Genomic DNA, 22,984 nt, shown 5'->3' on the forward strand with positions numbered 1-22,984 from the left:
AACTGGAAAGTTGGTCTCTGCTGGGTCCAGTGGCCCCTAGTGTCAGCCAGCAGTTCTGCAGCACCAATTCTGCAGGGGAAAATGAAATTCTATGTAGAACATTAATTCTGTGCAAATTCTGCATTGCGCAGTGGTGCAGAATTTCCCCAGGATTAATGCTGGAGAGAACTTTGGGTGAGATAAACTTCTTTAGACTGGAGGTTAACCTGTTAGTCAAGTTTAGTCTCTAAAAAGCATGCTATGATTTTGTTTTATATGTAAATGGAGGTTACTTACCTGTAATTGGAAGTTTTTCCAAGATGTTTGGTCCCTAGCTGTATTCCACACATGAGCACCATGCTCCTGAATCTGAAATTTTCTTGCAAGCAGCGTCTGTTGGTCCACATGTGCACCGTAGCTCTCCTTGTGCTCCAGAGGGTAGAAAGGACAGTGTGTACTGATGACTTTCCAATTCCTACTCTTATTACAAATCCAGAGAAAGAGGATGGAGTGCAGGTAGTGCAGTACAGATACAGATCACCCATCTCAAAGAACCTCCAGTTACAAGTAAGTAACCTCCATTCCTTCTACAAGTGATGGTCTCTATGTGTATTCCACACATGGGAGATTAACAAGCAGTGGTCGAACAGGAGGTGGGTGCAATAATACAGAAGTGATAGCTGACTAAAGTACTGCTATTCCCACAGCTGTATCTGCAGTAGAAGACTTAACCAAAGCATAATGTCTCATGAAGGTGAACAAGGAGCACCAGGTAGCTGCCTACATATCTCTAGTAGCAATACGTCTCTCAGAGATGAAGTAGAGATTGTCTGTGCTCTGGTGGAATAATCACTCACCCCCTGCAAGGGAAAGATATGAGCTGGTTGGTAGTAGCGGATAATACAGCCAGATATACATTTTGAAAGTCTCTGCACTTTATATATATCAAGATATATCCTGACCTCTTGAGCTCTCTGTTACAGAAACTAACAGTTTAGGTGCCTACTAATTCTTGTTCTTCATAGAGAAAAATCCAATGCCCTTCAGATGTCCAGAGAATGACGCATCCTCTCTTCATCAGAGGTATGCAGTTTAGGAAAAAATATTAGCAAGTGGATGGTTTGATTCATCATATTAAACTTAAAACTACTTTATGGATAAACTTTGAGTGGTGCCATAGCAAGACCTTCTCTTTATGGAAGGTAGTATATGGCAGGTCCACAATGAGTGCCCCAACTCACTGACTTTTCTGGCTGATGTTATGGCAATGAGAAAGGCCACTTTCATAAACAGATTAGCCACATGCTCTGTGGCCTGAGCTTTGAAAGGAGATTTAGTGAGAAACAAAAGAATGAAAGCTCATGCCCCAATGGGACCTCAATTTACTAATGCTGGAAAGGTGCTACAAAGTGCTCATGCCCTTTAAAAATGTAGCTGTAGCAGGGTGAATGGAGATCATGCAGTTATCCACTGGAGAATGAAAAGCACTGATTGCTACTAAGTGAACCTGAAGAGAACTAAAGAGAGACTCAAACTTTGAGAGACTCAAAGACTTAAGGGTAAATAAATATTCCAGCACAGCAGGGACCCAGCAGGATTCTGAAGATGGGCTCAGCAACGCAAGTTAAGAGGAAACGCCTCCATCTTACTGAATAACATCTCCTAGTAGACTTTCCTCCTTTGATTGAGAATGGATTGCACCATTCTGGAACATTAGCACTCTATGTCCAATATTCATCCAAATACCAGGCTTTGAGCTGCAATTCCAGACTGGGATGCTCAAAAGTATCCTTGTTTTGCGTTAGAAGGTCTGGAAATGGGCAGATTTTTAATAAGTGGCCAAGCTGAGAGCTTCAGCAGATCCATAAACCAGAACTGTCTCAGCCAGTTGGGAGCAATAAGGATGATTAGAGTTCTGTCCTGACAGATTTTCTGTAGGACCTGTAATATTAACGGAATGGGAGCAGCAGGGCATCTTACATCAAGCCCTTGCCCAGAACAACTAAGAGTATATGTTAGTTGCATATGGACAGCAACTAAGAGTATATGTGAGCAGATCGATAACTTTCACAGTAGGAGTACAAACAGTACAGAATTTTAAGTTTGGACTTGTGAATCAAGGTGAAAATGAATATGGAGTTTTAGGAGCAGGCACTATAAGAGAACTCTAGGGTGGATAAAAATCAATTTAAATAAAAAACAGGATTTTTTTAATTTAAATCAGATTTTTTTGATAAAATGCTTTTTGAGGAAAAATCTATCTAAAGATAGTTTTAGATAAGATACATTATAGCTCAAAGATATCTCATCATCGAATAGGAATTCGAAATTCTAATTCTATAGTAGGAGGCAATATATTCATATAATGTTGAAGAAAAATTTTGTAAATGAGTTCCAAGAGTTCATGGATTAGGGACTCCAATCTTATGGGGTTCCAGGGGCTTCTGAATCGATTTAGGTTAATCTACCCAATGGGACTTAGTGCTCAGTCTAGAAGATACCACCAGAGATGCTTAGTTTTGCAGTTCTCAAACTGTGGATTTGTCTCTCCAGAGATAACATGCTTGTTAAAAGCAAAAATGTTTTAAAATAAATAAATAATATATAGAGGTGAGAAATAACAGACCACAACCCTACTGTCCTCTGCAAATTTGTGTACACAGAGTCAATCCCTTACCTCTCTCTAAAAGTGCAAAGTTTCAAAAAGTTCAATGAACAGAAGACTGTTGGGGGCAGAATACATCAGGACAAGGAAAAGAAGTCTGGAGATAAATGTGAGAAGGGAGGGATAGGCAGTAGAAACAAAAGTAAAACTGTTTGAGCAGCATATTCCAGAAGTCTTGAGGTCTTTCTGAGTGTAGCCTTCATTGATTTGAGATCTCTCACTAGAACGGAAAACCTATAATGGCAGCATGCCATAAAAGAGACACAGTTTGGGAATATTTTAATGAAGTTCCTCTACCTGTGGGTAAGAGGCATGCATGCAAAATGCAAACAGTGCAAAAAAGAAATGCAAGGCCTGCTTGCCTGTACGAAACAACATCATGAGAAGTGTTTCTTCTCAGGAGAAAGCTGTGTTGAATATGATGGAAGGAACATGTCTCAACATGCAGGATCTTCAGATTGATAAACTTTTTTATTTCATACTTCTTTCTTAAGGACTGCCTGTCTTCCTTCTGGACTATTCTTCAATTCTCATGTTTGAGCAAAAAATATAGTTGTTACTCAATGGTACTATCATTTTAGATGCAGCTGTGATAAAAAATAAATAGCTGAAATAGGCAGATCTTCCTTTTATGATTTCACCTTTAAAGTAGTACTGAATGTCAGTGCATGCAATGAGTAATACTAAATGAGCGGTATGGTAATAATAATTAAATAACTGCACTGACTTATTTTGTTTAGGAGAATCCATCCTCAACATACAGGATTCTGAACACCATCCACCTTCAAGATCACCATCATTTTCTATAGTTTCAGAGTTACCTGCCAATGTTAGTGTTTCAGTCACATCATATATAGCCACAGTATATCACCTGTAGCAAAAAAAAAAAAATCTCTATCATCCAGAAACAGCCATAGATAAATTTGCCATAAGAACCATCAGATTACAAAACTAGGTAATTGATGAAAATATTGCCCAGTTTGTTTATGCAACAAACTCTCCTTTCTGTATAATTGAGAACGCATACTTCATTAACATGGTTCAGTCATTAAGACTAGGATACAGTCCACCCAACAGAGCAGATGTCGCAGGCAAATTACTGGATAAAGTGTATAAAAAGAGGAATTGAGCAGTGTGCAAGAGGTCTAGAGGGTAAAATTATTAACTTGAGTCTTGATGGGTGGAGCAATGTCCACAATGATCCTGTTGTACGTGCTTGTGTGACAACAGAAGAAGGGAATGTCTTCCTTACAGAAACAATTGATACATCAGGAAATGCACACACAGCAGAATACTTACAAGTAGCAGCAGTAAAAGCTATAACAAACTGGGGGGGAAATTCAAATGTCTAGTACGCAGCTTGGTCACAGACAATGCTGCCAATGTATCCAAGATGAGAAGAAATTATTTAGAAGAGAGTCCGAAGCTAACATACAGTTGCAGTACTCATTTGATGAACCTCCTAGCCAAAGACTTCAGTGTTCCAGAAATAAAGGCTAATGTTGTTGAAATTGCAAAATATTTCCATAACAACCACTTTGAAGCAGCTGCTCTGAAAAAATGGGAGTAACCAAGCTAACTCTCCCACAAGACACGCGATGGAATTCATTAGTGGATTGTTTTGAGCACTATATCAAGAACTGGCCTAATCTGATGACAGTTTGTGAAAAAAATCATGAAAAAAATAGATGGCACTGTCACAGCCAAAGTTCTCAACATTAGGCTTAAGAGAAATGTTGAACAGATTCTGAGTACCCTGAAGCCTATTTCTGTAGCCTTGAAATAGCTGTTTTATTGAGGACGCTGTTGAAATTTGGAAGAAACTGAGTGAGATCTTAAAAAGAAAAATATGCAATGACAGAGTTAAATTACAAGCATTAAAAAAAATAAAACCAATGGGACAAGCACTATTCCCAGCTCATTTTCTTGCAAATATTCTCAATACTCAGTACAGGATCAAACCTTAACTGCTGAAGAAAAGGAGCTGGCTATGACATGGACATGTACATGTACATCCAGCAACCAGACAGCAATCCTCCCTCCATAATGCCAACTATAATAAACTTCAGAGCTAAGGGTGAACTATTCAAGAAATATATGTTTGCTGATGATGTTTTAAAGAAAGTCACAACAGTGAACTGGTGGATATCACTTAAGCACTTGGATCCACAAGACTGTTGAAGTGGTAATCTCACTTTTAACAGTAGTAGCTTCTTCTGCCGGTGTAGAAAGAATATTTTGTTCCTTTGAACTAATTCATTCCAAATTGAAAAATCGTTTGGGACCTGAAAAAGCAGGAAAGCTTGTTTTTCTTTTCCAGATTATGAACACACAGGAAAATGAAGGTGAAGACGACTGAGTTAGCTGGAGAAGCCAATATTTTAAGTTTCTCATGATGACCTGGCTGACATAGTTGAGTTGAAATATTTTTTAGAAAAAAAAATGTATTTAACTCTTTTAGTTAAAAACAATTTTAACAAAAACAAACCTGATTTTAAAAAACTTGGATGTTTAACTAAATTAAAAAATGCATATGCTTGTTTTGCTAAAATATTACATGTTTGCTGTTGAAGAAAAAAATCCAGAATACATAATGTTGTTTTAGTTAAATAATAATTTAGATGTCTGTCTGGTGATGTTCTCTTCCTAATACAGCATGGCAAGAAAATTCTCCAAATACTAATCATTAACCTGTTGAATTGGAGATAGTTCACCTCCCAATGACTTCATATTCAATATCTGCTTCAATTACCTTTAGTAAACGAAATAACCAAACCATCATTCATTTTCTGGCATAGCTGTAAAACTAATCTGAAAAATTTTCAAAGTAAATCACTTTAAAAATGTATAGTGTGTACCTTCTAAAAATGAAACCAACATCTATCTGAGTTGTGAAGAATATGTATTAAGGTTATAACAACCAACAAGAATGCACTTTTATGTAGAAATCCATGATTAAATCAAGTCTTCCTGACTAGTGATTTAAATCAAATCCACCCTGTATATGAATTTAAAACCATTACTCAAGACTAAATGTTTCATTGGTCCCAAACTGACAATTTTCAGAATTTTTATTTTATATATATTATATATATAGGAATTTCCCACAGAATGGAATTTCTGGTTCCCAACGAACTCTAATCATAACTATTTGGACACTATTTGCACAGCTTATAGAAATTTACTAGGCTTTTTACTCTAAGAGCAATGAAAGATAGTTCAGTTTCCATATTAAACAGATATTTTGCAAGTCTAATGCACAAAACAACTTCTTAACATAAAAATTCAACAACAAAAGATAGCGTATCAAAATACTTATAGAAAGATTAGATTTATGATGTTTCACAACATTATCATTATCATTAAGTGATAATGGGTTTGAGCAGTTTGGGTTTCTATTAAATTTCACAGAAAAAAACTTCAGGACAATAAGAAAATACATTCTGGTTAAAAATCTCTCCATATAAATAGTCACAAGAAGTGATTAATATTAGTGAATAAAACAAAAGTTTTAGAAGAGTTTAAAATCTAATAGCCTTCTGTGATACTTTGATTTCAAAATTTCACACTGGAAAGTTCTTCTGCTTCCCGAAATACATAAAGAAGAGTTTATGTAGCTCCTGAAGCACACAAATAATTGTAGATTTTATGCCAGCAGGGAACTAGCCTAAATGTGGCTAGTGTGTCAATGGAACAGGCTAGGTATTTACCCTTCCAAAGAGTCATTCCTTGGGGGGTGGGGGGGGGAGTAAATAAATTAGAGGACTTCAAACAATTCAACCAACACAGCACATATTCTGGATCGATAACCAGCCAGAAGCACCTTGTATATATTAACAAGTCATAGCACATGAAAATGCTGCTGCAGGAACAATTATTGAATAGCAAGGGTAGACAGAAATAACCTGGAAATGTGTGCCCTTTTCACAGTGTTTACAAATTAGTCTTTTTTTTTAAAAAATGTAAAAACAAGTAATAGACAACTGATCATCATAAAACAGCAACCTTGCTAACTCGAGATTTAGTACAGAAAACTTGTTTAAAATCACAACACTGCACAGAATAGCAAGGATCAAGTGTTGGTACATAACAGGTCAAAGTACAAAGAAGTTCACATTGTGCAACTCAGAGATTAGGGCAGATGGAGCACAGCATTATCTGGACTGAAGTGTGTGGTGCACAAAAGGTCCAAGATTATAATGAGCCTCTAGTGGGTACTACAACATATGGAACAGAGATGCTATTTAGATTGCTCTCTACATATAAATGTTATTTTGATTCCCTACGCTTGCCTGCACATTAGAAGACACTGTTTATCAAGCAGCCTGCAGAATCCCATCAAGTAATATGCAGAAAGCCCCAAGTTACAATATATTTGCAAATATAAGCACTTAAAAATTACTCTCAGAAGTGCAATGGGAAGTATAGCAGTAAAAACACAGTGTTAGCAGTCATCCACAAAGAAAAGAAAATGACCCCGATGTTCTTTTACAAGAAAACATCTGGGGGAGAAGAGGCAAGCAATCACAGCCTACACGTGAAACAACTACAAAACCAAAAATTATATCAGTTTATTTTAAACAATCTGTTTCTTCCTCTCTTCTCCACTTAAATAACTAGTTTAGGTCAAAAACAAGTGACTATATTTACATTACAAAATTCACTTTAAATAAAAGGCTACAAGGTAATGTGGTATTACACCACCGCGGGTTCGGCTCTGGGAGTAACAGTTTCAAGCTTAACAGAGTGAAAGTTCATCTAAATCTAAAGCAAGTAGGAGAGTAGGTCTACACTTGCCAGTTTTAGCACAAAAAGTCAGATTTTTATGCAAAAACTATGCTAGCATCTTCACTGGAAATCCATATTTTGCGCTGAAACTACTGAGTTTCAGCGCAAAAATAAAACCACCCCAACGAGAGTCTTTTTGCAATGATGCTTTTGCGCTGATGTGCCAGTGAAGACTCTTGGTTGCTTTTACAGGTCTAATTGCCCTCTGGAGCTGTCCCACAATGCAGAGCGGGAGTGGCTACTCTTTAAAACTCAGCAGTCCTGCCTGCACGTATGCGCCCCCCCTCCCCTTTAGCTCCTTTCTGACAGCCGGTGCTGTCACTGCTCCAGGACACAAAACAAATCATTATTGTGGAATGCTCCGGCTGCCTCCCACAATACAAACAGAGGTAGGCAGACAGAATGTGCTGCGCAGAATCAGGGAGGGAGGCGGGGACTGAGGTCAGGGTCTCCCTCTCCTTCTGCCTCAGGACTGGTTGCTTCTGGCGGCTGTCACACACTTATATCCACCCCTGCCACAATAATGATTTGCTTTGTATCCTGAGCAGTGCATAATGGGATAGCTACCATAGTGCACTTCTCTCATCCGCTGTGCAAGTGCTGCATATGTAAACACGCTCTGATGCCTGTGAACACAAACCAGTATTTTTCTTTTAGCACTTTCCTGGCACCGACAAAACTGTCAGCGAAAAAACTCTGCAAGTGTAGACATAGACTTAGAGTCTCTAGGAACACAAGGACCAAGGGTAGTGACGACCACATATATTCACAAGTAGAAGGTTTAATCTCCTTTACAAGTTTTATTAAAGTTACAATTAAAGTTATGAATACCCAAGCACATAGAAATTCTCTACATACCTATGCACAAGTTACAAATATAAATATACTCACATCCTTAACAGTAGTGTTAGGGTCTGATGGGTCTCTCATGGTTTGATCATCAGTAGACGGATGGTTCCTGCTGGAGTTTCCTATAGGGAGCTCAATATTCCCACTCTGGGTACCCTCTTTTATAATGTAATTCTGACTATACCCGATTAGCATTTCTGCACTTGGTGCACTTTGCAGTTAGGGTATGTGTTAGAAAAATGTGATTACCGGGTATCTTGTAATTACTTTTACTGTTAATTTTTCCGCAGTATCACCCATTGATACATCTCTTCCCGTAATCTTAGGGCATCAGGTTATTCTTTGGTCACTTCCTTATGTCAAGCATTTCTTAGCTCCAAGGCCTAGTATGGCTAAGCTAAAATCTTTCTGCCTGCTGGCCTTGCATTTCATCCCCACGTACTTAGAAGGAATACTCATGCATCAGATATCTAACTAATGATCAATTTCATACTTCTATAATCCTACAATTTAACTCTGTGTAACATACGATTATATATGACATTACATGTTAGTTAATTATAATCACACAATAAATGAATAATAAACTAAAATCATTGGCTACAACCTTATCTCCACAAACCAATTAAATGTCTGGTTTTTGGTCAGTTTATCAGAAGAAAAATAATTTTATGCGTGTCAATGTCACTGTGGAAGCATCCACATCTATGTGATTTGCAAGGAAAACAGGGAAAGATTTCAAAATACAAAAGTACAACAGAAAAGAAAGTGAGCTTGGTTTTGCTACATGCTGTGAAATATAAAATCAAGTGGAAAACAGAAGTTTTCTGCTTTAAGTATGACTGGTCCAACTTGCAAAACTAGTTAATTGCTATTCTAGCAGCTGTAATGAATGAGATAAAGCTAATTGTTAACCAGTTACCTTAAAAGAAAAATTGTGTGGCCTCTTTACATCCTTGTGCCTTTTTTGTCATCTTTCATAGGCGCTTTAAGGCCACAAGGGACAACTATGATCATGTAGTCTGACCACAAGCATCTTCAATATTTTGCATTGTGCAGGTCAGTGGTGGGCAACCTGTGGCCTGTCATGGTAATCTGCTGGTGGGTTGCCAGACAGTTTGTTTACATTTGCCCCGCCACCCACAGCTCCCATTGGCTGGGAACGACAATCCGTGGCCACTGGGAGCTGCGGGCAGCCAGGCAAATGGAAACAAACTGTCCGGCGGCCGACCAGGGGATTACCCTGATGGGCTGCGTGACACCCACAGGCCACAGGTTGCCCACCACTGGTGTAGGTGCATGCATACAGATTTAACAATTATTGTCTCATTTATGAGAAGGTGCATATCTGAGGCACACAGAAGCTATATATATAGGCAGGCCGAGGGACTACTGGCCGCTGCTTCCAGTGGCTCCCATTGGCCTGGAGCAGCGAACCACGGCCACTGGGAGCTGCGATCGGCCAAACCTGTGGACATGGCAGGTAAACAAACCAGCTCGGCCTGCCGGGGGCTTTCCCTGCACAAGTGGCAGAACAAGTTTGGGAACCACTGCTCTACAGAGATCCCCTTGAGAGGGGAAGGAAGACTTGGTCCATTCAGGAGGCCGAACTGTGCCTACTGAGCTCTATGGAGCAACAAAAACTGTGGGGTATTTCCCCTTTCCATCTCCCATACTGGCCTGTGATGAAAGTAACTCAATAGGCTGTGACTCTTGCCACTACACTGTGAAAGGAAGGTCACATTGGGGCCTTAGTGAGTTTCTGAGGCCCCTGGATCCACCAGGAAGTGAGGGACCCACAATTAAAGGCTCGGAACTTTGTCACTATATATTAGTTCTACATAAGTTTTCATTTGGGAGTGTTTTCTAGTTCCAAAAGGAGGCCTATTAATCTTTTTCCTCCTATAGTTTTCCCCCTACTATTCTTCTACCATACCAATTTATCTAATGGCACATGTGCAGGGCATGATGCTGATACAGAATAATTCAGGAATACTGCTCTGTATTAATGTATGAGTACTGTGTGTGACTGGCTTATGGGAATGTTTACTGTATAATAATACGGGGTTATTTTACTGCATGCGTTAGCTTAGTTTAACAACAGGGCTATCAGGAAACAAGCAGGAACACAACACGATGGGTTCAGATAAAACACCTCCTAGTAAATGGGTCAGAAGGTTAAGAAATAATACCTGGGCTTCCAGCTGTGAAAATACGACTTTTTGGTTCCAACCCAAAGTTACACAGCTGTTTTGCCAATGCTGGGAGTGGACTTGATACTGTCAAAAAGTAAGTTGATGGGGCAAAGGGACAAGAGCAGCTGTCAATAAGCTACTCACAAGGGGCAGAGTAACACATGCAGGCCCTGTGGAGTGGGTCTGAAGCAGCTGGGCCTTCCTAAGCTTTCAGGGGATGGTAAACCTCAGGTAAAATAGTCAGGAGCATACACTGTTTAGTTGTTTTTAAATCCCTTTCTGTGTTCTTACTGCTAAGATTGAACAACACTTTTTTTAAAAGAAAGCTACCTGGTCACTGTATTAACTCCTGATCACAGCTCCCAGAGGGAGGTCTTGCAAGTACCAAGCCCAGCTGGTTCTGCTGGGAAAATCACAGTTGGTACACAGGGCGCTATAGCCGGAGACCAAGTCTCTTCTAGATGGAATCCCATGATTCTCCCAAAGATAGGTTAAGGCTATAGGCCTAACACCTGACAGGAGGTGCATTTAGAAGCACCAGAGAGGGATTCAAGGTGCAGCTAGCCCTGAAATTGTTTCAGCAGAATTCTTAAAGTCCATCTATGGAACATTATAAACATTCACTGGTGCAGCAAACAGAAGTCACCAGCCACCTTAAGGACTCAATATGGTCTAATCCAGGGGTCGGCAACCTTTTAGAAGTGGTGTGCTGAGTCTTCATTTATTCACTTTAAGGTTTCACGTGCCAATACTACATTTTAACATTTTTTAGAAGGTCTCTCTCTATAAGTCTATACATTATATAACTAAACTATTGTTGTATGTAAACAAGGTTTTCAAAATGTTTAAGAAGCTTCATTTAAAATTAAATTAAAATGCTGATCTTACACCGCCAGCCCGCTGCTGGCCTGGGGTTCCATTCACCTAGGCCAGCAGTGGGCTGAGCGGGGCCTGCAGCCGGGACCCCAGCTGGCAAGGGGCCAGCAGCTAGAACCCCAGACCGGCAGCCAGAACCCCAGACCGGCAGCGGGCTGAGCAGGCCTGGTGGCCGGGACCCCAGACCAGCAGTGGGCTGAGCAGCTCAGCCCGCTACCGGTCTGGGGTTCCATCTGCTGGCTCCCGGCTGCTGGCCCCGCTCAGCCCGCTGCCAGTCTGGGGTCCCGGCCCTGTCCACATAGAGTAGGTTCCTACTTTCTCCCTGGTTCTGGCTCATTCTCTTCCTCTCTCTGCACTGAGATGAGTGTGGGAGTGCACTGAGAACAAGGCTGGGGGCGAAGGAGCAGGTTGGGGTGCAGGGTCTGGCCAGGACCTAGAACGGGGGACAGGGCTCAGGGTTGGGGCAGGAGGTTTGGGTGTAGAGCGCTTACCTGGGCAGCTCCCATTTGGTGCAAGGGGTGCAGGTGAGAATGTCGGTGTGTGTGTGCAGGAGCTCCCATTTGGTACTCAGGGTGGGGGTGGGGATGTGGATGTGGCGGTGGAAGAGTCAGGGCACGCGGTGGGGGGGGGCTGGGTATGTGGGGGGGTGCCGGAGTCAGGGCCAGGGCGTGTGGGGATCAGGGCAGAGGGCTGGGGGGGGGGGTGTGCAGGAGCTCCCGTTTGGTGCTCAGGGTGGGAATAAGGGGGGTGCAGGAGTCAGGGCAGGGGGCTCGGAGTGTGTGAGGAGGGTGCAGGAGACAGGCGGGGAGTGCCGGGTAGTGGGGGGGTGTGTGCCAGAGTCAGGGCTGGGGTTGTGGGGGGGGTGCAGGGATCAGGGCACAGGGCTAGGGTGTGAGGGGGGGTGCAGGGGTGAGGGCAGAGGGCTGTGGAGTATGGGGGGTTCAGGGTCAGGGCAGAGGGCTGTGGGTATGGACTGGGGTCGTGGGGGTGTTCCCAGTCCCCTGCCCTGAGTGGCTCACGGCAGGGGGCTGGAGGGGATATGCCGATTCCACCCCCTTCCCCAACGTTGCCGGAGCAGAGAAAGCGAGCGAGCGCGCTGCGGCTCCACTTTTCCCTCTCCCCTCAGTAGCCGTCAGCTGATCGGCCGCAGGGAGGGAGAGGAGGAGGGGCAGGAAGCCAGCACACTGGGGGAGGAGGCGGGGAGGGGGAAGCTTGCCTGCCCTGGAAGGAGAGAGCAGTGGGCGGGGGCGGAAAAGAGTGGGCCGGGCAGGATTTTTAATTGCACACTGCTGTCCCCAGCAGACTGCCATTAGAAATTGGCATGCGTGCCATAGGTTGCTGACCCCTGGTCTAATCTCACAAAGAAAAAACTTTTACCTTTTTTTACCTTGTGGTTCTGACTTCCCAATATCCTGACCCAGCCAATTCTTGACTCCTGTCTCATGAATGCAGACTCTGGCTCTAACCAGTAGGTTTCACTGCCCACAAACTGGTTGTGGCAGTGTGCCTAAGTTGATGAAACTTAGGCGTTCCCTATAATGGTACGTCTACACTGCAATTCAAATCCCACAGCTGGCCCACACCAGCTGACTCTGGCTTGTAGGACTCAGGCTAAGGGGCTATTTAGTTGCCGTATAGATGTTCAGACTTCGGCTGGAGCCCGGGCCCTAAGACCCTTTGAGGTGGGAGGGTCCCAGAGCTCAGGCTGCGGTCTCAGGCCCAACAACACCACCACATAAACAGCCCCATAAACAGCGAAAACCATAAACAGCCCTGTAATGATGCATGACTCACCCCTGGGGTGCCTCCTGATGGCTGTCTGCAAATTAGCTAGTTTTCCAGCTCCGGAGCACCCTCTGCAGGCCAATGTCGTCGCCGCTGCTGGCCCCCGTGTCCTTTCCGGACCCCGGTGCCGCTTTGTCTGGGGGTTCTGCCCCAGCAGTACCCCCTCAGCCTCTGGGTCTCCCCTCCCCAGGGAACCGCCAACCCCCTAATCCCACCTTGCCTCAGTGCCTACTGCCAATCATTTAGCCCCCGCTCACTGGGGCCTACTGCAGCATGTAATGGCCACTCATCTTTGGCGGGGCGGGAAGGGGGAAGGGTGTAGCACCTGCTGCCTCTGCCTAGCCCCGGGCTGCCCCAGAACCTGGTTTAGGCTCCACACAAGGCCCTGCAGCCTGGAGCTCCCCAGCCCCTCTTGCCTTTCCCCCAGGTCCCTGCTCAGCTCCCAGGCAGTCAGGTCCTTCCCTCTCAAAAGCTAGAGAGAGAGTGTCTTAAGCTTCGCTCACTGGCCTTTTATAGGGCCAGCTACAACCTAACTGGGGAGTGGCCCCAGCTGTGGCTGCCTTTCCAATCAGCCTTTGCTTCTCATTCTCCAGGGGAAGCCCTTTCCCAGGCTGGTTTTAACCCTTTCTGGTCTGCAGCAGGTGACTACCCCACTACAAGCCCCTTAACCAGAGTCAGTTGCCATGGGCCAGCTGCAGATGTCTAACGGCAGTGTAGACATATCCATAGAGAACTGAGCTCTAAGCCTACTTCTGTTAGAAAGGATCTTGTGCAACCACTCAGTTATGCCTTCTGTAAAAAGAGATGAAGCTGATACTTGCCTTCCTCCTAGAGGAAGAGCATGAAGCCTTGCTCAATAATAAGGGCTATAATAGTTCTGTGCACTTTAACACCAGTCAGCAGAAGAGGTTAATCTAAAACTCATGGGGTGAAATCTTGGTCCTATTACCAAAACTCCCACTGACTACACTCATAATTTGACTCCCAGAGAGTGCACTTTCTCCTGGGCCATTTTGATAAGAAGATGAGCAGAGAACACAGCAGCCAACCAGCCACCATTTTGTCTCTGTCTAAAGGTTCTGTTTGGCTGCTTCAGAACAATGCAGAAGGCTCAGTGGACCATGATGGTATGTTCCATGCAATTGAAACGTTCACAAAATTAAGGCATAAGCCTTTGTATGTTCTACTGTACACTTGCAAATAGTGATTTTTATAGTTTGTAACAACCAAATTTGGACATAGACTTTCCTGAGAACAAATTTAGGCAAATCCAAAACAAAACAAAAGCCAAATAGTGAATACTTCCCATTTACCTTTGCTTAAATAAAAATATGTAAATATTCGTGAAGCATCAATAATCCTTGTTAAAAAGAAAATGAAAGACTGCCAACTCAAAACATGGAAATCTCTGAATCAGACTTTTCCAGCACATTTTGCAACAAGGAACAAATCTTCACATAACGTGAGAGGGACAGGAAGTTTCTGAATTCTCCTGGGTTTATGGACAATTAATATTTGAGAATATTAAAGCAAGCCTCTCTCCTGTGCAAGTGGCCTACAGGGATCAATGTGTATGACAATTTAATAACTTAGTAAATGTTGTTACATTTATTTTAAAAATTGTACCAAAGGAAGAAAACAATGAATGACGCTTAAGTTAGATCATCACAGAATATCAGGAGGTCATCTACTCCAACCCCCTGCTCAAAGCAGGACCAATCCCCAGCTAAATCATCCCAGCCAAGGCTTTGTCAAGCCTGACCTTAAAAACCTCAAAGGAAGGAGATTCCACCACCTCCCTGGGTAACGCATTCCAGTGCTTCACCACCTTCCGAGTGAAAAAGTTTTTCCGAATATCCAACCTAAACCTCCCCCACTGCAACTTGAGATCATTACTCCTCGTTCTGTCATCTGCTACCACTCAGAACAGTCTAAATCCATCCTCTTTGGTACCCCCTTTCAGGTAGTTGAAAGCAGTTATCAAATCCCCCCCTCATTCTTCTCTTCTGCAGACTAAACAATCCCAGTTTCCTCAGCCTCTCCTCATAAGTCATGTGTTCCAGTCCCCGAATCATTTTTGTTGCCCTCCGCTGGACGCTTTCCAATTTTTCCACATCCTTCTTGCAGCATGGGGCCCAAAACTGGACACAGTACTCCAGATGAGGCCTTACCAATGTTAAATAGAGGGGAACGATCACGTCCCTCGATCTGCTGGAAATGCCCCTATGTATACATCCCAAAATGCCGTTAGCCTTCTTGACAACAAGGGCACACTGTTGACTCATATCCAGCTTCTCGTCCACTGTAACCCTTAGGTCCTTTTCTGCAGAACTGCTGCCGAGCCATTCGGTCCCTAGTCTGTAGTGGTGCATGGGATTCTTCTGTCCTAAGTGCAGGACTCTGCACTTGTCCTTGTTAAACCTCATCAGATTTCTTTTGGCCCAATCCTCTAATTTGTCTAGGTCCTTCTGTATCCTATCCCTACCCTCCAGCGTATCTACCTCTCCTCCCAGTTTAGTGTCATCTGCAAACTTGCTGAGGGTGCAATCCACGCCATCCTCTATCATTAATGAAAATATTGAACAAAACCGGCCCCAGGGAACTCCACTTGATACCGACTGCCAACTAGGCATGGAGCCATTGATCACTATACATTGAGCCTGACGATCTAGCCCGCTTTCGATCCACCTTACAGTCCATTCATTCAGTCCATACTTCTTTAACAGGGTATGCCAAGTTAGATGGCACTTTCCATTTGCAGAGCGTTTACAAAAATTAACTAGTCCTCCCAGAATCTCTGTAAAGAAGGAGTTTGGGCTTTTTAAATTTTTATCAACATTTCACAAGGGATAAACTTGAGGAATATACAAGACCAAAGACAGAATCAGAATAAAGTCACTAAAACATATTTTTCATGCACCTTGCAACAAGATATCAAGGTACAAATTATTACTGTACATTATTTGCTAATGATGCCAAATTGACTGTCATAATATGGAACTCAGTGTTTCTACAGATTAGTTTCTTAAGTCATACGATTGTATCAAATTTTGATTTTTTTTTAAAATATTTCCTTTACCATGACTTATTAATTTTATCCTTGAACATTAGCGGGCACTATGAGATTGCAATAGCAACCGCAGTGCATTCTACATAGCGGTATTTGCTGCCATATTGATTTTGAATCTGACATTCATGGCAAGACGCATGCTTTGCCAGTTGCCATATCCATTTCTTGACACTGAAGGATAAATGTACCTTGCTCAAGCCTAATAATTAGTAGTAAATATTCTTTGGGAAAGGTATGATACTAACTTTGGAGAAAAACACATAAGAGAATTAAAGTGTCCAGAAGTTATGTTCCTGACATTAGAAGGAAGGCAAGAGCAAAGCGCTGTTGTTATTTTTCATTTGTAAATGTGTTAGATGGACGGCAAGCACTACTTTCACAAAGCAAAAGATACATTATCCTACTTCATAACATGGGAGATGCCATATTCTCCTTCATATTGAAGGATCAAAACAACAGATCAGTGAGATGCCAGTTAGAAGTATTTGATCTCTTTGGTTCAGATGGCAGAATATTGTGCATTTTTTTGTGGAAATATATATAACTGTTAGAACCACACAATTTTCCAAATATTTTAGATCCTCTAACGTGTATGCCAATCTATTCAAATTGACTATATTTTCCTCAACTGATGGCACAGTCTTTTTTTTTAAAATAAACAAATTGTAAAACAAAGAAATACATGTCTGTACATCCAAGAATATTTACTCTGCAATGACTGAAATGAAGCTGTTTGATAACTAATTAACAGGAAGGTTTCATTGTTCAATTTATCTAATCATTATAATTCCTAGTACATATCCCATGGAAATATATATTATCAATTAATTTAGTTCTTGTAGCGTTTAGAAAATTGACCTTCACATTTTGATAAATTTATCTTCAATACAAAGGAAGCAATTGCTTAGAAACTGAAGACTCATCAGTTCCTGCCAAGTTTTCAAAACTTGGGGGGTGGGGGAGGGGTAGAATCCAAACAGCCTCTATAAACATCAGTTAGTAGGGAAATGTAGTTTTCAGACATTAGTTAGAATGGTCACTATGCTTAATAGGTCCTGAATGAACTCATAATGCAATGGTGTCTGACATACTTTTTAAGATGAAAACCCACTGCTGAACCAAAGGCAAATTAGGAGATATGGGTATTTCAGAAACCATTTGAAACCTCTTGCACATGAACCCCAGGGTCCTCACCAAACATCCCAAATCAAAATTCCAATTATGCTCAGAACAAAGGAATACTCTGTAGCTAGTTACTAGTTTCATCATTAAAAGACAATTTGACTATGAAGAGTTTATTTTTTTTCATAACTGTTCATATACTGCACAATGCTTAACAGAGCTGGATATTTCTCACTTCTGTATACACTATGTATACAGTATACAATAATTTCTCCAACAGAATATTGTAAATTTCTTTAAATAACCACATAAAATTATGCAAAATGATTGAACATTTAAAAATTGAGTAAAATAACTTAAAAGACTGAAAATCTGATCATAATGGTAGTAGTTATGTTGTTTAGTTTTAAAGAATTACAGATGTTGGATGCAAGCTGGAGCAGCAAAGATAATTCCAAAGCCTCTCATATCAATCATTCTGCTAATTTATTCTGAAAATCCCTGTGAGGTTTCTTCTCATCTTATTTTGCAAGTCTCTTTTATTCAAAGTCTAATTTAGGGGTCTCAAACTCAATTTACTTTAGGGCCAGTGCCAGTCCTCAAATCCTCCCAGGGGGCCAATAATGTCACTAAAGATGGTGTTCAGAAAAGAAACAGTTTATACTGTATTTTTTATTTGGAATTTCTTAGAAATACTAAAACTGTTATACAACTTTATACAATTATTCACCTGCCAGAGAGTTTTTAGTGTTTGCCAGACACCTGACAACACTTCAGTTCTGTCACTTTGTTGATGTTTGGCCTCAGTGACTGAACAGTTAAAGCTTCAGGATTGCTGCAAGGTGTGCATCAGACAGTTGTGTTCAATATTTTGACTTGTTTAAATTCATTGTGGAAAAAAGTTTCTCACAAATGTAAGTACTGGCAAACAAGGACATGATTTTTCTGAAGGTTTTGCAAAGATTTGGGAAAGATGGTGGTAGCTGTCTGAAGAACTCGGTGACATCCTTGGTTTCTCTGAACTTAATCTTTAAAGATCTGTTGCACTTCATATCAATGAGTTCCATTTGTAAATCACATGGTGCTGTTTTCACATCAACAGAAAATGGATTAGCAAACATAGTGAAGCTTTCTTTGTGCTTTCTGACATCTGCAAACTGCTGATCAAATTCTTGTAAAAGCAGGTCAAGCTTAGTAGTGTATTCAGAACCACTGAACTGTATTTCAGAGCCGAGCTCTTCCACAAGTGACTTGCATACTGGGAAATGAGTGAGAGTCCCCCGAGAAATCTGATTTTTCCACAATTTTAGTTTAGTTGTGAATGCTCTCACATCATCATACACTGCTGTCCCCAGCTGGCCCGGACCTTGCAGCTTCAGGTTTAGCATATTCATCTCTTGTTACGTCAACAAAGAAAGCAAGATCTGTCATCCATTTGTGATCTTCAAATTGTGGTACAGGCATTTTAATTTCTTCCATGAATCTTTTCACCTCTGTTTTCAATTCAAAGAATCTCTTTAAAGTAGAACCCCTGCTTAGCCAGCGCACCTCAGTGAAGCAGAGCAAATCACTGCATTTAGATTCAATTTCTTCCAAGAAAGCACAAAACTGTCTGTGCTGCAAGCAACTTGAGCAAATGTAATTCACACATTTCGCAACAACTGACATGACATTGTCAAACTTCAAAGATTTACTGCATAGTGCTTGTTGGTGAAGGATGCAGTGTAATGCTATTTGTTGCTCATCATTTTGCTCGGCCATCTTTCTTTGTACTAGTGCCACCAATCTGTCTTTTTGACCAATGATTGCTGGGGCCTCGTCAGGGGTCAAGCCTGCTAACAAGTGCCATGGCAGACCATATTGTGCCAGTGCTTCTGTGAGGCAGTGAAAAATTTTACTGGCCATTGTTCTACCACACATTGTTGACAAGCTGAGCAATTCTTCAGTTACTGCAACGTTTTCATCAACGCCTCTCACAAATATGGCAAGCTACACACTGTCAACAAAACCGGTACTCTCATTAATTGAGATTGAATATGCGTGGAAAGCTGTGCTTTTCTCGAGGAGCTGCCCACCAATATCTTTAGAGAGCTCAAGAATACGCTCTGCTACTTGTATTTGGAGATAGGAGAGATGTTTTTAGCAATATCAGCCTATTGGGATATACAATCTCACCGACTTTAAGAAAGAACTGTTTAATAAATTCACCATCAGTAAATGGCTTCCCACACTTAGCAATCATTTCACTCATGACCTAGCTTGCCAAAACTGCTGACTCTCTTTTCTCGCCTTCTGAAAAAGCCGCTGCTGCTTTGCTAATTCTTTTTTCAATTGTAAGACCATCTTCTCTCTCTCTTCTCCCTGATATTTATCATATTGCTCTGCATGTTTCGTTGTGTAATGTCGTTTGATACTGTAGTCTTTTAAAACAGCAACTTTGTCTTTGCAGATCAGGCATGAGGCAGTCTGTACTCAATGACAAAGTAATCAACAGTCCACTTATCTTGGAATTGGCCGTGTCCGTCGTCAATTTTCCTTTTTTTAGGTTGAGACATCTCTCTGTAAGGCTGTTTACAAGCAGAGTGTGTGTGTGTGTGTGTGTGTGTGTGAGAGAGAGACAGACAGACACGGGGGGGGGGAGGGTATTATTATTCGTGGGACAACAGGGGAACTGAGGCCTTGCCCAAGGTCACACAAGACATCACTGGCAAAGGCAACGCCAAGAATAGAAACCTGGTCTCTCAGTGACCACCAAGCACCATCCTACCATAAGGCAGCTCATGCTCCACTTTCCACACTACATGCTCTGCTGACAGAAGGACCTTGCTGGGCTGAGCCTCCTTGGGCACAAAAGCGGCTGAGGAGGAGGCACAGTCATGGTCTGCCCACTGGTCAGATGCAGGGGGCGAGAAGCATGGCTACTATCCTAATGAGATGGGGCAGTGGGTGGTTCTGATCCTCCCTGTGTGTTTGGGATTATGCTCCCATCAGGTTCAGTGCCCTCTGGTGCTCCTGGTAAGATGGCCCTCTCCTACACAACCTACCAACATTACATGGGACACTGGGTAAAAAAGTAAATAAAGGGCCCCATTTCATTACACAGACCTGCAGCGCCAACAGCTAGAAAGAACCTAATTCCTTTCTTCTTATCTTCACCTTATCTTATCCCATTGGCCACGGAGTTAGTGCTCGGGGAGGGGGAACGGAGGCAGCATGCCCCCTTGAGAGGTCATTGGAGCCTCACAAGTCACGCCACCTCCCAGCCTGTTTCCCACCCTTTTCCCTTGCTCCCTTGGCCTCATGCCACCACAGCTGACTCTGCCCAGCAACTAATGATGCTGCCTCCATGGTCGACTCCGCCCCGCAACTAGTGATGGTATCTCTGTCCCTCTCCCCCAGCCAATGAGAGCTGCAAGGGGCGGAGCCTGCAGCAGACAGAGCCAGCCGCATGGCTGCATGGGTCCCTCCTCTACGGCTGTGCCAGCAACAGCAGGGATAGGGAACCGCTTGCAGGGAGCTGAGCTGCCCGAGGTGAATGGCCCCCAGAGCACAGACCTCAAAAGTTTTATGAATGACACATTGACAAGTGCAACCCCTAGGAGGGTCCTAGGAGCAGCAGGATGGAGCAACATTGTCGGCTGGCAGCCATGAGGGCCGCATGAAAGAACTTTTTTAAAAAGTTTCTCCACATAGACTTTGCTGACAGCTTGTGCCACACACTCTCAAAGAAACTGCAGAACCACCTGATCAACATCCTATATAGCAAACACGGAAAGATTAAGAATAAGCTCTGGATACTCTCATAACAAAACTGGATACTCTCATAACAAAACAACCTTCCACACAAACTTCCTCCTGGCTGGACTTTACAAAAACTAGACAAGCCATTTACAACACACACTTTGATTCTCTACAAAAGAAAAAGGACACAAAACTATCTAAACTACTACATGCCACAAGGGGCCAAAACAGTGGTTCCCTTAACCCACCCAGCAATATTGTTAATCTATCCAACTATACTCTTAGCCCAGCAGAAGAATCTGTCCTGTCTCGGGGCCTCTCCTTCTGCCCCTCCACCCCCACGAACATAATACAGTTCTATGGTGACCTAGAATCCTATCTTTGGCATCTCCAACTCAAGGAATATTTCCAATACACCTCTGAACAACATACTAACCAACAGAGACCTTCCTACCAAGACTACAAAAAGAAGGATTCTGGGTGGACTCCTCCTGAAGTCCCCCCTGAAGGTTGAAACAACAGAGTGGACTTCGACACAGAGTACTTCCACCAAAGTACACGGGCTGAAATTGCGGTAAAGCAGCATCACTTGCTCCATAACCTCAGCCATTCAGAACACAATGCCAGAAACAACTTTGACATCATAATCAAAAAGGCTAACAAAGGAGGTGCTGTTATTACCATGAATAGGTCGGAATATGAACAAGAGGCTGCTAGGCAGCTCTCCAACACCAAATTCTACAAGCCATTACCCTCTGATCCCACTGAGGGTTACCAAAAGAAACTACACCATCTGCTCAAGAAACTTCCTGAAAAAGCACCAAGAACAAATCCGCATAGACACACACCACTAGAACCCCGACCAGCGGTATTCTACCTGGAAATCCTGGTCGCCCCATCATCTCAGGCATTGGCACCCTGACAGCAGGATTGTCTGGCTATGTAGACTCCCTCCTCAGGCCCTACGCTACCAGCACTCCCAGCTATCTTCGAGACACCACTGACTTCCTGAGGAAACTACAATCCATCAATGATCTTCCTGAAAACACCATCCTCGCCACTATGGATGTAGAAGCCCTCTACACCAACATTCCACACAAAGATGGACTACAAGCCGTCAGGAACAGTATCCCCGATAACGTCACGGCAAACCTGGTGGTTGAACTTTGTGACTTTGTCCTCACCCATAACTATTTCACATTTGGGGACAATGTATACCTTCAAATCAGCAGCACTGCTATGGGTACCTGCATGGCCCTACAGTATGCCAACATTTTTATGGCTGACTTAGAACAACGCTTCCTCAGCTCTCGTCCCCTAATGCCCCTACTCTACTTGCACTACATTGATGACATCCTCATCATCTGGACCCATGCAAAAGAAGCCCTTGAGGAATTCCACCATGATTTCAACAATTTCCATCCCACCATCAACCTCAGCCTGGACCAGTCCACACAAGAGATCCACTTCCTGGACACTACGGTGCTAATAAGCGATGGTCACATAAACACCACCCTATATTGGAAACCTACTGACCACTATTCCTACCTACATGCCTCCAGCTTTCATCCAGACCACACCACACGATCCATTGTCTATAGCCAAGCTCTACGATACAACCGCATTTGCTCCAACTCCTCAGACAAACACCTACAAGATCTCTGTCAAGCATTCTTACAATTATAATGCCCACCTGCTGAAGTGAAGAAACAGACTGACACAGCCAGAAGAGTATCCAGAAGTCACCTACTACAGGACAGGCCCAACAAAGAAAATAACAGAACGCCACTAGCCGTCACCTTCAGCCCCCAACTAAAACCTCTCCAACGCATCATCAAGGAGCTAAAACCTATTCTGAAGGACGACCCATCACTCTCACAGATCTTGGGAGACAGGCCAGTCCTTGCTTACAGA

At 42.7% G+C, this 22,984-nt stretch overlaps 1 protein-coding gene across 2 annotated transcripts in view; it reads right to left on the minus strand.

Annotated features, from left to right (window-relative positions):
* The window catches only part of IMMP2L (inner mitochondrial membrane peptidase subunit 2), an 837,008-nt gene that overhangs the window by 810,273 nt on the left and 3,751 nt on the right, over nucleotides 1-22,984 (minus strand). The window lies entirely within an intron of this gene.

This window comes from Eretmochelys imbricata, chromosome 1 (assembly GCF_965152235.1).
Source record: "Eretmochelys imbricata isolate rEreImb1 chromosome 1, rEreImb1.hap1, whole genome shotgun sequence".
Lineage (NCBI taxonomy): Eukaryota > Metazoa > Chordata > Testudines > Cheloniidae > Eretmochelys > Eretmochelys imbricata.